The sequence below is a fragment of the Bos taurus genome, chromosome 29 (genome assembly GCF_002263795.3).
Source record: "Bos taurus isolate L1 Dominette 01449 registration number 42190680 breed Hereford chromosome 29, ARS-UCD2.0, whole genome shotgun sequence".
Taxonomy (NCBI): domain Eukaryota; kingdom Metazoa; phylum Chordata; class Mammalia; order Artiodactyla; family Bovidae; genus Bos; species Bos taurus.
The window spans coordinates 38,640,124-38,655,671 of NC_037356.1; the positions used below are offsets into that span (position 1 = coordinate 38,640,124).

The following is a 15,548-nucleotide window of genomic DNA, read 5'->3' on the forward strand; positions in this document are numbered from 1 at the left end:
ATGTATTCTTTAACCCTCTTCTTAATATATTCTGCTTCTGTTAGGTCCATCCCATGTCTCTCTTTTATTGTGCCCATCTTTGCCTGAAATATTCCTTCCCTATCTCTAATTTTCTTGAAGCGATCTCTGGTCTTTACCACTCTATTTTTTCCCTCTTTTTCTTGGCACTGGTCACTAGGAAGGCTTTTTTAAAATCTCTTCTTGCTATTCTTTGGAACTCAGCATTCAGATGGGTATGTCTTTCTATTCTCCTTTGGCTTTTGCTTCTCTTCTTTTCTAAGTTCTTTGTAAGGCCTTCTCAGACAACCTTTTTGCATTTATTTTTCTTAAGGATGGTCTTGATATGGTATGTACAGACTAAAAAAAAAAATGAAGATCATGGCATCTCATTCCATTACTTCATGGCAAATACATGGAGAAACAATGAAAACAGTGACAGGCTTTATTATCCTGGGCTTCAAAATCACTGGAGATAGTGACTGCGGCTGTAAAAAAAGAGATGCCCATTCTTGGAAGATAAAGCTATGAAAAACCTAGACAGCATACTAAAAAGCAGAGACATTATTTTACAGCAAAAGTCTGTATAGTCAAAGCTATGGTTTTGCCTGAAGTTGTGATGGATGTGAGAGTTGGACCATAAAGAAAACTGAATACCAATGAATTGATGCTTTTAAACTGTGGTGTTGGACAAGACTCCTGAGAGTCCCTTGGACTGAAAGGAGATCCAACCAGTCCATGCTAAAGAAAATAAGTCCTAAATATTAATTGGAAGGACCGATGCTGAAGCTGAACCTCCAATACTTTGGCCAATTGATGGGAAGAACTGACTCACTAGAAAAGACCCTTATGCAGGGAAAGATTACAGGCAGAAGGCAAAGGGGAAGGTAGAAGATGAAATTGTTGGGTGGCATCACCGACCTGATGAACATGAGTTTGAGCAAGCTCCAGGAGTTGTTGATGGACAGGGAAACCTGGTATACTGCACCCCATGATATAGAAAAGAGTTGGACACGACTGAGACACTGACAGGAGAGGACATCAGAGAGCAAGGCTTTGGGGTCCAGTCAAGCCTGTGGCCCTGGTGGAGTGGTGAAAGTTTTAGGTGGAAGGGGAGGCTTCCCATCCTCTGGCACAGGTTCTTCAATCCAAGGCAAAGGAGCAGATTTTGAATGTGTTACCAAATATTGTTTTCTAAAAAAACAAAACAAAACAACAACAACAACAACAAAAAAACAACAACCTGTTTTCTTCAGGAGTGAAAACTTTGCCTGAGTCTGTTCTCTAGATTTTACTGAGGTATGTGGAAGGGATCTGTAGTGGACTGAGTCTGCAAAAATTAAGTGACCAGCTGCTAGAGGGCTAGGCTTATGGTAGCCATTCTGCACTAGATGGAAAAAAATCCAGAGAAAAAGAGTCCCTTCTGGAGTGTACATGCCAATGTATCACATTGTTTCAGCAGATCACTCCAATGGTGTTTTGGGGCAAGCAAGAAATGCGTGATGGATGGCTTGCTTTTGTCAATTCCTATGGGTAGTTCGATGACTAAATGTTTGGTTATTTAACTGCATGGTTGGAATTATGCTTGGGAAAGAAAACTAGATGAGGTCCAGACATATTTCGACATTAAACAGCAAGCATAGGAAGGTTACTAAGGCAACTATATGTAATTTAAACATGATGGGCCAAATGGCAAAAGATACATTTAACAGGCTGAGATTGGACTGTACAGGTTTCCATAGTTGTCATGGTGCCCATTTTCCAGACAAGTAGCCATAACAGCTACTTGTTGCTATGCTGGAGATGTGGGAAACTGACAGGAGGCCAAGAGCCTTTATGACTTCCCTTGCAGTGTGATTTCAGGGGAGAAGTAAGTGAAAAGGAAAGACTGGCTGGTAAGGCTCAGGAAGTGAGTAATCTGAGCCAGTAATCATCCGCTATTGTGGGAGCCCAGAAAACAGAAGCATCGGCTCAGTCAGAGTTCTGTGTCATGGTTCAGAAATAGATGCCATTTGGCTTGAATCAGTACTTAGCCTTGGGGATGGTAGCCATAACCTCTAAACAGATTTCCTTCTCCCCAGGTGGCAGAATAATTCATATTTGTTCCAGACTCAGGAACCCAGAAAGCCCTCTCAGGGCCGCTTGCTCTTTGCAGGCACACATGCAATCTAGAACGTGGAATTACCATCATGGTGCCCATTTTCCAGATGAGAAAACTGAGGTTAAGAGACTTGATCAAGCTCACACAGCTAAGCATGTGAAAAACCAAGCACAAACCTCGGGTAACAGTCCTCAAATTGTGTGGTTTTGCTCCACACCCACTGGGAGTGGTGGGTGGTCATCTGGCACCAATGCTTAGGCAGAAGCAAACAATATTCACGTTTAAATTGAAGAAAGTAAGGAAAACCACTAGAACATTAAGCTATGACCTAAGTCAAATCCCTTATGATTATATAGTGGAGATGAAAAATAAATTCAAGGGATTCAGTCTGGTAGCCTGAAGAGCTATGGATGGAGGGTTGCAACATTGTATGGGAGGTGATCGTCAAAACCATCTTCAAGTAAAACAAATGTGAGAAGCCAAAGTGGTTGCCTGAGGAGGCCTTAAAAATAGCTGAGAAAATAGGAGAAGTGAAAGGCAAAGGAGAAAGGGAAAGATATATCCAACTGAATGCAGACTTCCAGATGAGAGCAAGGAGGGATAAGAAAGTCTTCATAAGTGAACAGTGCAAGACTTAGAGGGAAAGAACAGAATTGTAAAGACTATAGATTTCTTCAAGAAAAGTGGAGATACCAGAGGAACACTTCATGCAAAGATGGGCACAGTAAAGGAGAGAAAAGTGAAGTACCTAACGGAAGGAGATGAGATTAAGAAGAAGTGGCAAGAATGCATAGAAGAACTATACAAAAATGTTCATAATGCCTGGGATAGGGATGATGCTGGGGTCACTCACATAAAGCCAGATATGTTGGAGTATGAAGTCAAGTGGGCTTTAAGAAGCATCACTACAAGAAAAGGTAGGGAAGGTGATGGAATTCCAGCTGAGCTGTTTAAAAATCCTAAAGAATGAGGCTGTCAAAGTGCTGCATTCAATATGTCAGCAAATTTGGAAAGCTCAGCACTGGCCACAGTGCTGGAAAAGGTCAGTTTTCATTCCAAACCAAATGAAAGGAAATTCTAAAGAATGTTCAACCTATCATGCCATTGTGCTCATCTCACTTGCTAGCAAGGTCATGCTCAAAATCCTTCAAGCTATGTTTCAACAGTACATGAACCGAGAATTTCCAGATATACAAACTGGTTTGAGGAAGCAGAGATCAAATTGCCAACATCCATCGGATCATAGAGAAAGCAAGGGAATCCCAGAAAAACATTTCTATATGCTTCACTGACTATGCTAAAGCCTTTCACTGTGTGGACCACATCAAACTCTGGAGAATTCTTAAGGGAATGTGGGTACCAGATCACCTTACCTTTCTCCTAACAAGTCTGTATGTAGCTCAAAAAGCAGCAGTTAAAATCAGACACAAACTAACTGAAAGATTTAAAACTGGAAGAGGAGCATGACAAGGTAAACATTGTTACTCTGGTTATTTAACTTATATGTAGGATACATTTTTTCAATATGCTGGTCTGGATAAATCCCAAGCTGGAATCAAGATTGCTGGGAGAAGTATCAACATCTACAGATATGAAGATGACACTACCCTAATAGCAGAAAGTAAAAAAGAGCTAAAGAGCCTCTCAATGAGGAGAGGAGATGAAAAAACTAGCTTAAACTCAACATTCAAAAAACTGTTCACAAAAAGATACTCAACATTCATGGCATCCAGTCCCATCACTTCATAGCATATAGATGAGGAAAAAGTGGAAACAGTGGCAGATTTTATTTTCTTGGGCTCCAAATCACTATGGACCTTGACTGAAGCCACAAAATTAAAACACACTTGCTCCTTGGAGGGAAGAAAGGCTGTGAAAAACCTGCACAGTGTATTAAAAAGCAGAGACTCACTCTGCTACAGAGGTCGGTAGTATCAAAGCTATGGTTTTTCCAGTAATCTGATAGAGATGTGATATCTGGACCATAAGAAACGGTGAATGCTAAAGAACTGAGCTTTTGAACTGTGGTGCTTGAGAAGATTCTTGAGAGTCCCTTATAAAACAAGGAGATCAAATCAGTCAATGTGAAAGGAAATCAACCTCTGACCCCTGCTGTCTAAGCTGAGGCATCTATTGAGGGTCACCAGGTGGAAAGAATGGATGGTTCCACTGCAAAAGTGCCTGACCATGGCAGCTCCAAGCAAACAGTTTGTAGCCCCACCCACGGAGAAGCTCAGAAAGCCTGAAGGCTCTGTGTACCCTGGGTCTCCCGATATATGCGTTGCATTCTCCCCAGCAGCATTGGAGGCCAAGGAAGGGGCATTCTGGGCCCTGAAGTAGGGGTGTGGCTCAGGTATCCACTGGGGCCACCACTTACCAAGTAGGACTAGAAAGGAAAGAACTGGCATATGTGGCAGAGAGCTGGTGACTGGGATGTGGGAACAAAAGGGAACCAGCTCTGCATGAAGAACCTCACCTAAACTACCCTGAAGGACATGCCCAGTGATAAGATCATTTGAGATGGGATGAAGAGAGTCTATTTCATTATCCCTCATAATTCCTCTGAATGAGGAGGTGGTGGAGTTGGTGGGTTATCACAAACCTTTCCATGGTCTAGACTATCTCCCAGTCGCTTTCTTTGGGGCTGCTTCTCTCCAGCTTTGGTCATGTAGTTCTGGAGGAAATTGACGATCATGTGTGCTGCTGCGTCATGGCCACACGACCATGTAAAGCCATTCATAGGACCCCATGGTCCTGCCAGGATAGCTGATCTAGGACTGTACATATGATCTGAGGTGGGTCATTCAGAGAACACCCTCAAACTCTGATGTCTTCAATATTTTCTTTCCTTATTGGAGATGGCTTCGGGATATAAAACCCTAGAGCAGGTAGCTTGGACTCCTGCACTAGGTGTAGAAGCCTTAATGAAGAAAGTTGTCAGGCTAAGACCATCAAAGAAGAGGGAATGAAAGAGTGAGTGTGTGAAATAGAGAACTGATGACTTCTGATTTTTTTGGGCCCAGTCATTGAGATCTTTGTGTTTGCTGTGAGTCTTGTGTCCTGGATTCCCAGAATCATTTCAATGAGTCTCCCCTTTCCTTGAAGCCTGTTGGAGGTGGACTCCTCTCAACTGTGATTCAGACTTTGTTCTAGACCCTTCCCTATCATTGTACACCTCCCAGAAACAAACAGAGGCACCCATTTGTTTCAGCACCATTACGAGTAAAACCCTTTATTCTTTATTGAGAATAGGGTGTGCAGACCACCAAACACAGTTCACCAGCATCCTGGGCAGGAGTACCCTAAGTGTGATTTAGTGTTTGCTCAGAGTGGCCTTTCTGATTCCTGAACCACTCCAAATTTATACTGCCTGTGCCAAGTCAATCCTGTAATTTCCTTGATCAAAGACTAAAAAATACAGCCTCAGGAAGGCGTCACCCAGCATCCAGGTCTCTCTAGATGTCCTCACTGTGTTCTCTTTAAAGGTGGTATGGCAGTGGCCTCCAGAATCCTGGGGGAGTCAGAGACACACACCAGTCAGCCTAAGCCCTTACCTGTGACTCCCACAAATATCCAGACCCAGCAAAATTCTTTGTTTTATTTCCCTTTTTTGGTAAGTATCAAGGGATTTTCTCCTTAGCAAGGGATATGAGAGTTCATCCACAACCAAAAAGGGCCAAAACATGAGGTTGCCATGAGGAAGGGTGTGGGGGAGGGGAGGACTGGGAGTTGAGGGTACAGAGGAATGATAAACAACAAATCCTACTGTAGAGCATAAGGAAATATATTAAATATCCAGTGGTAAACCACATGAAAAAGAATAAGAAAAAGAATATATATTTCTGTATGTGTATAACTGTGTCACGTTGCTGTGCAGCAGAACTTAACACAACACTGAAGATTAGCCACACTTCAATAAAATTTTTAGAAAAGAAAAAGAGTGTCCATATTTCTCCTCTCTCCTAGTGTCTTTCCTTCTGACTCCTGCTCCTTGTTTTCTCTGCAGAGAATGCTGGTTCTCTTCCTGCGTCCCCACAATCTGTACTTTATTAAAAAAAAACCTTTATTTTGTATTGGAGTATAGCTGATTAACAATATTTTGAGTTTCAGGTGGACAGTAAACAGACTCATCTATATATATCCATGTATCCTGGTCTCAAATATACCCCTCCCATCCAGGTTGTCATATAACCTGGATGGGAGTACCCCGTTCTACACAGTAAACCATTGTTGGTTAGCCATCTTAAATAGAGCAGTGCACACAACACATTCTTGAAGACTTAACTTAGGAACTCTGGGAAGCCTCCTTTGGCCCTCACTCACCCTCTTTTGCCACTCCAAGCTTGGTTGGGTAACGTACTCTGGTTCCCCAACCCCACTGGTCAGTCCTCATCATCCCGAGTAAGTCCCCAGTGCCCCAATGCATAGAACCCTGTAAGGCCATTTGCATGGAATCCGGTGCAGTTTTGCCTAGAAACAAGCAACCCTCCATATGGCTCCATGAGTTTACAGTTTTAGAATTACTGAAATTCCCTCCCTTCCTCAAAGTCTTCTTTAAGCCCATCAGCCAGCTCTGAACTCCCTCAGTAAGCTGACATGAAGCCACCCTGTGCTGGGGCTGAGCAGTCACTGTGCACCCTTTATTCACATTAGTATCAAGACTCCCCACAGAGGGGTTGGGTAGCCTGACTCACAAAGGGGGCACCCGGCCAGAGCTAGGGGAAGATGCATCTGAGAACTAGGGTGACCGTGTAATTTATCATCCAAACCAGGAAAACTGCGAGAAGGGAAGGGAGACTGTTAATCCCTATGGTGGGACAGCACACTGGGACTGTCCCCAGCCATTCTCCTTGTCACATGACTTATTTCAAGGACTGCTAGAGCTGACTTTCCATATTCATCCATCTGAGGGATCAGATTTAACTGAAGCTCTTTGAACACTGAGGACCTGAGTGACCCCCTCTCCTTGTGACTCCAACCATGCCAGCACAGCATGGTGTCTCCACATTGATTTTAGGGTGATCAGTGTCCCAGATGGCCCTTTACTCTCAAGTGGTTCGTCTTGTGGGAGACTCTGGCCAGCCCCAGGGCTCAGCAACATCTGCAATAGTGTGAGATGGCCTGCAGAGGGCACCCTCTTCCCAGTAGCAGCCCAAGGGTTCCTGCAAGTTCCTAATTGAGAACCACCCCTCAGGGTCCTCTCCTCACCTTGAGGATGTAGGCTTGAGCTGGGACTGGGTAGTTGATACCATTGATGGCGAAGATAATAGAGGACAGGGTACTGACCACAAAGCATGAAACGTAGTGCTATTAGAGAGAGAGGGAGAGAGGTTGGCCCTGGAGATCCTCCTTGTGTGTGGAGACTGGGAATGACCCTGGGGCATGACCTTGGAATCCCTTCGTGTGGCACCAATGAGCTTCTGGATGTTACTGACCAGTCTTCTTGGGCCAAGGACCAGTGATGTCCCATTATCCACAAAGGCCTTGCAGCCGGCAGAACAAGCAATAACCTTTCTTTTCATGGAGATGCTGAGAAGCAGTGTGACAAAGCAGGCATCAAGGTCACTCTCAACCTCCCCAGAGCTGCCTCCTTCCTGACCATCTTCTAAACAGCCCTTTCTCTCTTGCCCTCTTTTTCTTTGCTCCCGACACGGCACCTTCCTTGACATTCTTGAATGCAGTACTTGAATACACCAGGCTCTTTTGCACCTTGACACAAGCTGGGCTTCCTTCCTAGAGGAGCCCCCTCCCCTTTGACTAGCAAATTTCTTCTCATCTTCCAGATTCCAGTTTAATTGTCATGGTTTCAGGGAAGTCTTTTCCCAGGTGTTTATCAATCTCCTTTCTTGACAGTCTGTAGACACTTCCTCATGTCTAGCATGAACCAAAGTCACAATTCACTATGTGTGTGTCTCATTTCCTGTGCATCTGCCTTCTTAATGTGAGGGCAAGTTTTATCCTCATTGCCTCCTAAAGTACCTGGCACACAGTGGATGCCCAGTGCTTGTCTGTTTAGTGAGTGAATGAAGACTGTGAGAATAATGAATGAGAAACATCCAGAGAGCTGTTTCTTATTGGGAACAAATAATGGGTCAATCGCAGAGTGAGGATGGAGATGCACGAGGGCAGCAGATTCTCATAGTGGTGGGAGAGGGGGCTCCTCTGGGAGAGGGTGTCTACCAGCACTGTTCCTACAACCAGCTCAGATGCTGAGACCCTGGCCAGGAAATACATGACTAGCCCACAGAAACTCCAAAGGACAAGTCAGCTTTTGTCTGAGGGTATCACACAGAATCCTATCAATTATGCCTCTTGTTCTCAGGTCACTCCTGGATCCCACCTTCCTGATTCTGTTATAGCCCCTCCCCCACTGTGTGCCCATGAACTAGGGGTGTCTTTTTTAATAGTTGCTTTCACATCTTAAGACTCCAGCAAATCTCTGTACACTGCTCAGTAGTTGCTCCCTTAGGAGACCAGTTCTCGTGATTTGTTCAGGACTTTCCCTGTTTTTTACCTGACATTTGTCTGTACTGAGAACTTCCTTGGTCCCAGAGAGCCCCAGACAGTTGGTCATCTTATACCTCTGTTCAGGCTGGAGAAATTCTCCCTGATTCTCTGTTCACCACACTGTAGAGTCCTCTAACCATGTTCCACACCTCACGACACAATGGGTACAGCCCTCTCCTGGCTGCACAGTCCTCTCCAGACCCTTTTAGGACCTGGTCAGAGCCCTGGTCAGAGGGCCTGTGGATTATGAACCCTTGAGTTGTTTACATAACTATCTGCTTGTGTGTTTGTTTGTATATGTTTTTGTATGTGTGTTTGTATGTGTCTCTGTAAGTGCTTGTGTGTCTCTGACTAGCTATGCATGTTTATATGTGTCTCTGTATGTTTATATGTGTCTGCTTGTGTGCTTCAATGTGTCTGTGTGTCAGTGTCATTGTGGATGGTGTATATATCTGTGTGACTGTGTGTTTGAGAATGTATTTGTGTGTGTCTGCCTGTGTCCATGTACAGTAGCTGGAGCATTATTTGGGCTGAACCTCAAAGGGAGAGGCTTACCTGGCCATGTGTAACTCCAGTCTCTGGCGTGGATCAGTGGTACCCAGTTGAGCGCTCCCTGGCAGTGGGATTTATCCACCCCACCAAATATCACACTTCCTCTCACCCTGCATGTGTAGAGAGAAGAGAGAGGGGGATCCTTGGAGGACAGTAGCAACAGCACTGTCTGAGAGCTGTGCTGGTCCACCCATCCAGGCCCTAATAAGGTCTCCATGTACAGATGCAGAAATCGAGTCTAGGAGCGATTGAGATCAAGACCGAGGTCGGTTAATGGATAATAAGTGGCACAGAGGAGCTTAGAAGCTCAGTCACCTGGCTGGGCTCCACCCACTCTATCTTCTGAGGATGCCATACCTCCTGTGACCTGAGTGATGAGACACACTCAGAGGACATGGTGCTGAACCATATTGGCTTTCTCCTTGTCAAGCTTGTCATTTTTCAGGAAAATCAAAGCCTGGGAGTTCTAAGGGTGTGGGTTCAGGTCACCCAGATTTGGCTCCGCTGGCCTGTGACCTCTACTTTTCAAAGGGCCCCACACTCAGAAGGGACCCCACCTCTGCTCTCCCTGTCTAGAAATGCCTAATATTTCTTGAACAAGGGATCCTACATGTTTGTTTTGTGTCCCACACTTTCATTTTTTTTCACTGGCTCCTGCAAATTCGGTAGCTGGTCCAGGGTTCCCAGTAGAATGCTAATGAGGAAGGAAAGATATCCACCATCCTTCTCCTTCCTTCCTGATCAAATTCATAAGCAAATTGTATTGCTTTTTCCTCCAACTTGTTTCCTGTTGCCTTCCATTAGTCTTCCTCCTCACTCAACCCACTAGACCAAGTTACTGGTCTTGAGCCCAGGAGCAGGGTTGTGTTCCAAGAAAACGTTATTCATAAAAGCCAGTGGTGAAGACAGGTACAACCCTGGGGCTACATTTACCCTGGGTTAGATTATCTCTCAGGATTCTTCTTTATCAAGTGTTCTATAATTTTTGTGCAACTGAATGCATCTTATAGCTACTTTGGAGAAAGGGAGTGTCCATCTCAGACTTACTTGCTCAAGTAGAAGGCAAAAACAGGCTCAGAATTGGCACCTTGATTCTTCAGGAGGTCAAAGATGGGGATAGCTCCAAAAACAGATATGTTGGGGTAGTTCAAGCCCAAGTTGCCATCAAAAGGTGCACCCTCGCACCCGTATTCCACAAAGCTTAGACTGAACAGCTGTTCAGTACATATAAGGTCCCAAATATGTGGGAAAGAAGAGTGTTCCCACTTATAGATACGTGAAGTGGGGCTAGAACTGGGCTGGGGTGCATTGCCGTTAAATACTTAGAGAAGAATTGAGGCTGGGCTGTGTCTTTGGTGGACCTCAGATGGTTAGACCATGCTGGGAGGAAAATTTGTGTTTTATTTGTGAGAGGCTGTGAATTTTAAAACATCTGCCTCTCTGAAAAACACCACCTGAGTGAGTCAAATTGGCCTTGTGGCTTCTGTCCAGGTAGGGTAACCAAGAGTCAGGCCAGGACCCTTTGGTGCCCCCTTGTAGACAATATGAGTCGAGAGCAAGGTAGCCTTTTCTGTCATCACTATGACCTAATTACAGGAATGGAGTTAATTCTCTGTAAGGTACTGTGGATTATGCATCTGTCCAGGAAGACAGAAGCCAAAAACACAGTATTGCTTGCAGGGATCAATGAAACTGCTGCCTGGGAAATTCACTTTTGGGGATATGTGTATATTTGTGCGAGTGTGTATGAGAGAGAAAGAGAGAGAGAGGACCTACTCAAGTACTTTGGGGAGGCAGGCCATACGTTTTATGAGACTCTCAAAGGCACCCTAGAGTGAGAATTCATTTATTAGGCCCCTTGATATCTCTGGCCTCCAGTTTCCCACTCTGGATACCTGAAGCCCTTGACTGCCCCAAGGATCCCCAGATCACTTTCATCCTGTCCCTAAACACCCTACAGCAATTTCAGTCCTGAAAAGCCAACCCAGCTCCACCGTTTAGCACACGTGTGACCCCAGCAAGGCCCTTGCTGTCTGTAACTCAATTTCCTCATATGCCTCATAAGCTAATCAGACCATCTGCTGTGTGTGGTTGTTGCAGGTTTAAACCAATTATTTCCTGAAAGTGCCTGGAACAGTCTGTGAATATAAAAATGGGTGTTTGTTTCCCCTCTTCTCACTCCCAGCAAAATGAACCTTGAACTGCTCATGGGCAGAGGAGCTGCAAGTCCACACCTCAAGTCACTCTCTGGGTTAGCTAATCTGTTTGCTCGTGTGTCACCACAGGCACTGCCTTCCCAGAGACAGGATCCTGTGGATAAGATGGCCAATGTCTATGGGAGTTAACTAGGAAGGGTCCTGCCAGATGGTCATGCATCTGTTTTGCAAGCAGGGGTCACTCTATAGCCAGTACTGACTCAGCTTCTCTTTACACATTTCCTGAACGGTGTTATAAGCAAGAAATCCCTTCATGCTCCCAGATCCATAGGCGATCCTGAAGGTCTTTTGTGTAGGCCAGAAGGTGGAAGACTTGAAATGTCTGAACCTAACTTGTGTAGCTGAAGACACAAGAGATGAGTGTCATCATGTGCCAAGGGTGGAAACAGGGCAGCAGGGCAAGTGAAGGATGGTCCAGGTAAGGGGTGTCTGTACTCACAGTAGGCTGGACTGGGGAAAAAGAGGGAGGGCACCCACAAGTAAAATGAACCTGTGTCAAAGATAACCTGGAATTCCTGAGGGGGTGTTCAAATTGTGATGTTACCCCCATAGAGCATCTACAGGGAGAAGGAAGGAGTCGGTTAGTGCAGAACTGGCTACCCACTCTTCCCACACTGATGTCTCCCTCTGGTGTCATATATCTCTTGAGATCACTTTCCAACCACTGTGAAGCTCACAGCCTTTCATCACAGAGGTGCTTGCATTTGATTTTTTTTTTCCTGTGCTACATTATATGCAGGATATTGATTCTATAACCAGGTGTTGAAGTGGTACCTCCTGCATTGGAAGCACAGAGGTATAACCACAGGACCTCCAGGACCCTTGGACACCCAGGGAAGTCCTGCTGCCTTCATTTGAGAAACACTGTAGTCTCTTCAAACCCAGCCTTAGCACCCACTTCTCCAGGAGGTCCTTCTTGATCAACCTCAGCCACTCCCTCTAAACTCAGACCATATCCAATCAACACCACACAGGTGACCCTTTCATTTGACACGTATTTACTCTTTGCCTATCATTCAGGCTGGCATGGGCATTTTTGAAGACAAAAGAAGCCTTTTTGCTCATCTAAAAACAGTAACCACTGTGTTAGATTCTGGTGGCCTTACACAGAATACGGGTTCAGTAATTTTTTACTGCTGTGGTGCTTGCATCTGTGGAAACTGAAGTCCTCTGCCTGGTTATTCACAATTGCTTTGCAGTTGATTCTACCTTCTGATCAGAGATGGTTCACTCTTCATCTGTAACTAATTGACTCCCTTAGTTCAGAAGGAACTGCTGCTGCTGCTAAGTTGCTTCAGTCGTGTCCGATTCTGTGCAATGCCATAGACAGCAGCCCACCAGTCTCCATCGTCTCTGGGATACTCCAAGCAAGAACACTGGAACGGGTAGCAATTACTTCTCCAATTCAGGAAAGTGAAAAGTGAAAGTGAAGTCGCTCAGTCATGTCCGACTCTTAGCGACCCCATGGACTACAGCCTACCAGGCCTCTCATCCTTGGGTTACTCCAGGCAAGAGGACTGTAGTGGGTCGTCATTGCCTTCTGCTCAGAAAGAACAATCTCCCTCAAACTAATCACACATCTTTGACACAGAAATGGATGTTTATTTGCCACCTGGTAATTTCTGGGCCCAGTCACCAAGACAAGAATTGAGAATGATAGTCCCTTCTCCTCTGCATGGGGCCCCTTTAGCCTACTGTGTCTGCCTCCTGCAGGAGCCACAGCCCCAACATCCCACGTGGCACCTCCAGATGAGCCCCAGTGCTAGGTTAGAGCACCAGGGGGCGCTGTGGAGCACTATCCTTCCAAAACACTCTCATCCATAATGTTCCTCAGGGGGTGTATAGTTATATTTGAGCCCCAAGAAGAAATCTGAGACAGTCTGTAAGCATGTTCCTTCAGGAAATTGTTCAACATGTTTTTTTCACTTAGGGTATTTCTCATGGTCTTCACTTTCCTTAGAAAGTGAACATTTGACAAAGAAAATGAAGATGCTACATTTAGCTGTCAGTGTTAAGGTATAACTGTCATTATGTGGCACTGTGTATTTGATAATCATTTTATGAGTCACCTTATTATAAGAATTTTATGCATATTCTATGGAAAAGACATAGGTTTGAATAAAGATTCTGTTCTGTAATGTTGGATAAGCCATATGACCATGTGGGGTCTCAGTCTCCCCTTTGGTAAAATGATGGAATGTAATGATTCAAACCCTCTAACTAGCATATCTTGGGGATAAGTGAAGTGATGGATATAAGGTGCCTGATATATAGGAAGTCTCAACAATGACACTAGCATTGCTGTTGCCATCCCACTGTATCCTTCTCATAGAAGCTCAGGTAAGAAGGTAGAAGGGGGATTCCTATCCTCTTTTACAAGGGAGGAATTTGAAATGCAAGAGGTTTATGAATTGGCTGTGGTCACACTGCTTGTCAGATATAAAACACTGTATAACTAGCTCTCCCAATATTTCTCCAGGTTGAAAGAGAAGAGAGAGTTGGAAAAGAATCCAGGAGATAGGGAACAAGTTCAGGAAATGTAGAAAAGTAAAAGAAAAGTGAAAAGAAACACCACAGAAAGAAATACACTCACAGAGATTTCTAAAGGGATGGAGAGATAAACGATAGTGATACAGAGATGCAGACATAGACATATACACACTGAAGTAGAGAGGGAACAAAGAGGGCATGCTAAATAAAAGGTATAAAAGTGCTATTCCACAGGACCACACCTACATCTGCATTGACTGTGCACTGAACAATTGCAAGGAGTTCCAATTTCAATAGGTCATTACATGACTGGACCCAAGAGTTGGGCAACTATGCAAACCTACATCAAAAACCTTGGGTCCCACAGTTCCTATTGCAAGGTACTTATCAATAAGTAAGGCCTGAACTTTAAGATTGTCAGAGAAATATTCCATTCTGTTCTAAATCTGATGAGTAGAAGAATAATCATATGAAAAGAAAAATCACAGAAAGCAAGATGATGTGGCTTACAGTCTCCATACATACATAACTCTGCAATCTGAGAAGTCCAGCAGCCCGAGGAGCACAAGCCACTTTATGCTTCTTTCCTGGCTCCAAGGACTCAGGAAAGTTCAGGTTCTTAGCATGTAGTGGTGACCGGAAACCTCTAGTTATATATGCTCTGACATGCCCTAGTTTAGCCCTTTAGGCCAATAATAGGTCTGAAAAAACACAAAGGTCTCGATAAAATCTTTACCTTCAACAGTGTCCTTGGCGAGTGGACTTTGAAGCTTCACAGAATACAGAGAATTGAACTGTAATCTCTTCCTTGAAGGTTGGCTGGAAAAGCAAACTGATTTGCAAGGACATCTAAGAAGATCGAGAACCTTGCCTACTTGGGAAAAAAAAAAAAAACTGCTAAGAACATCTTAAAAATGGATACTAAGGGATACTAAGGCTCAACCATCATGCTTTCATGTCATCTTCATAGCCACTTCCTGAGATATGCATTGCTGTCTTCATTAGAGAGGAGATTGCTAGGAGGATCAGTTGTCAAATGGCCAAGTGAAGACTTCAGGGACAGTCCAGGGAAATACAACAGGCTTTAGGTAGTGGGTCTAATGGCAGACATCAGAGGCACCTATGATGCCAGGCTGCATCAAAGATTTAGGGCAAAGCAGTACTTCAATTGCATGGTTTCAGTATTGGAATAAATGTCATATGCATCCACAAGATATTTTATATCATCCAACAGACATACAAGGAAGAACTGTGTGCTGGGTTCTGGGTTAAAGGCTTCAAAGTCAAAGTTGATCAAGACAAAAGTTGTCTTTATCTTAAGAAAGCTAGCAGTCTAGTTCTCACAAAGTTATGGCCCCAGGAGGCAGGAGATATGATACTAGGACTAGGTTGCCATGTTGAATCCTGAGCTGCACAGGCCTTACCACTGGGAGCAGCCTTTCCTCCAGTTCACCCATGCTGGAAAGCAGACCAGTTGGCCATGTTTTCAAGAGAATCAGAAGTTTGGATATTTATGTACAATCTACTTATTTTAATGTTAAAAACTATATATATAGATAGATAGATTTTTACCCGAAAAAAACAGTGAGAATGAAATCTCCACAGAGATGTGCTGGAATCAGGCTTCAGTCTCTGCAGGTTTTTATTTCTCGCCTAGAGTTGGGAGTGCAGTGGGGACAGAGAGG

At 44.3% G+C, this 15,548-nt stretch overlaps 1 pseudogene; it reads right to left on the reverse strand.

The window, feature by feature from the left end:
• Positions 1-5,459: 5,459 nt before the first annotated feature.
• On the reverse strand, positions 5,460-15,320 carry LOC784867 (pregnancy-associated glycoprotein 1-like; annotated as a pseudogene).
• Between the last annotated feature and the right edge of the window lie 228 nt (positions 15,321-15,548).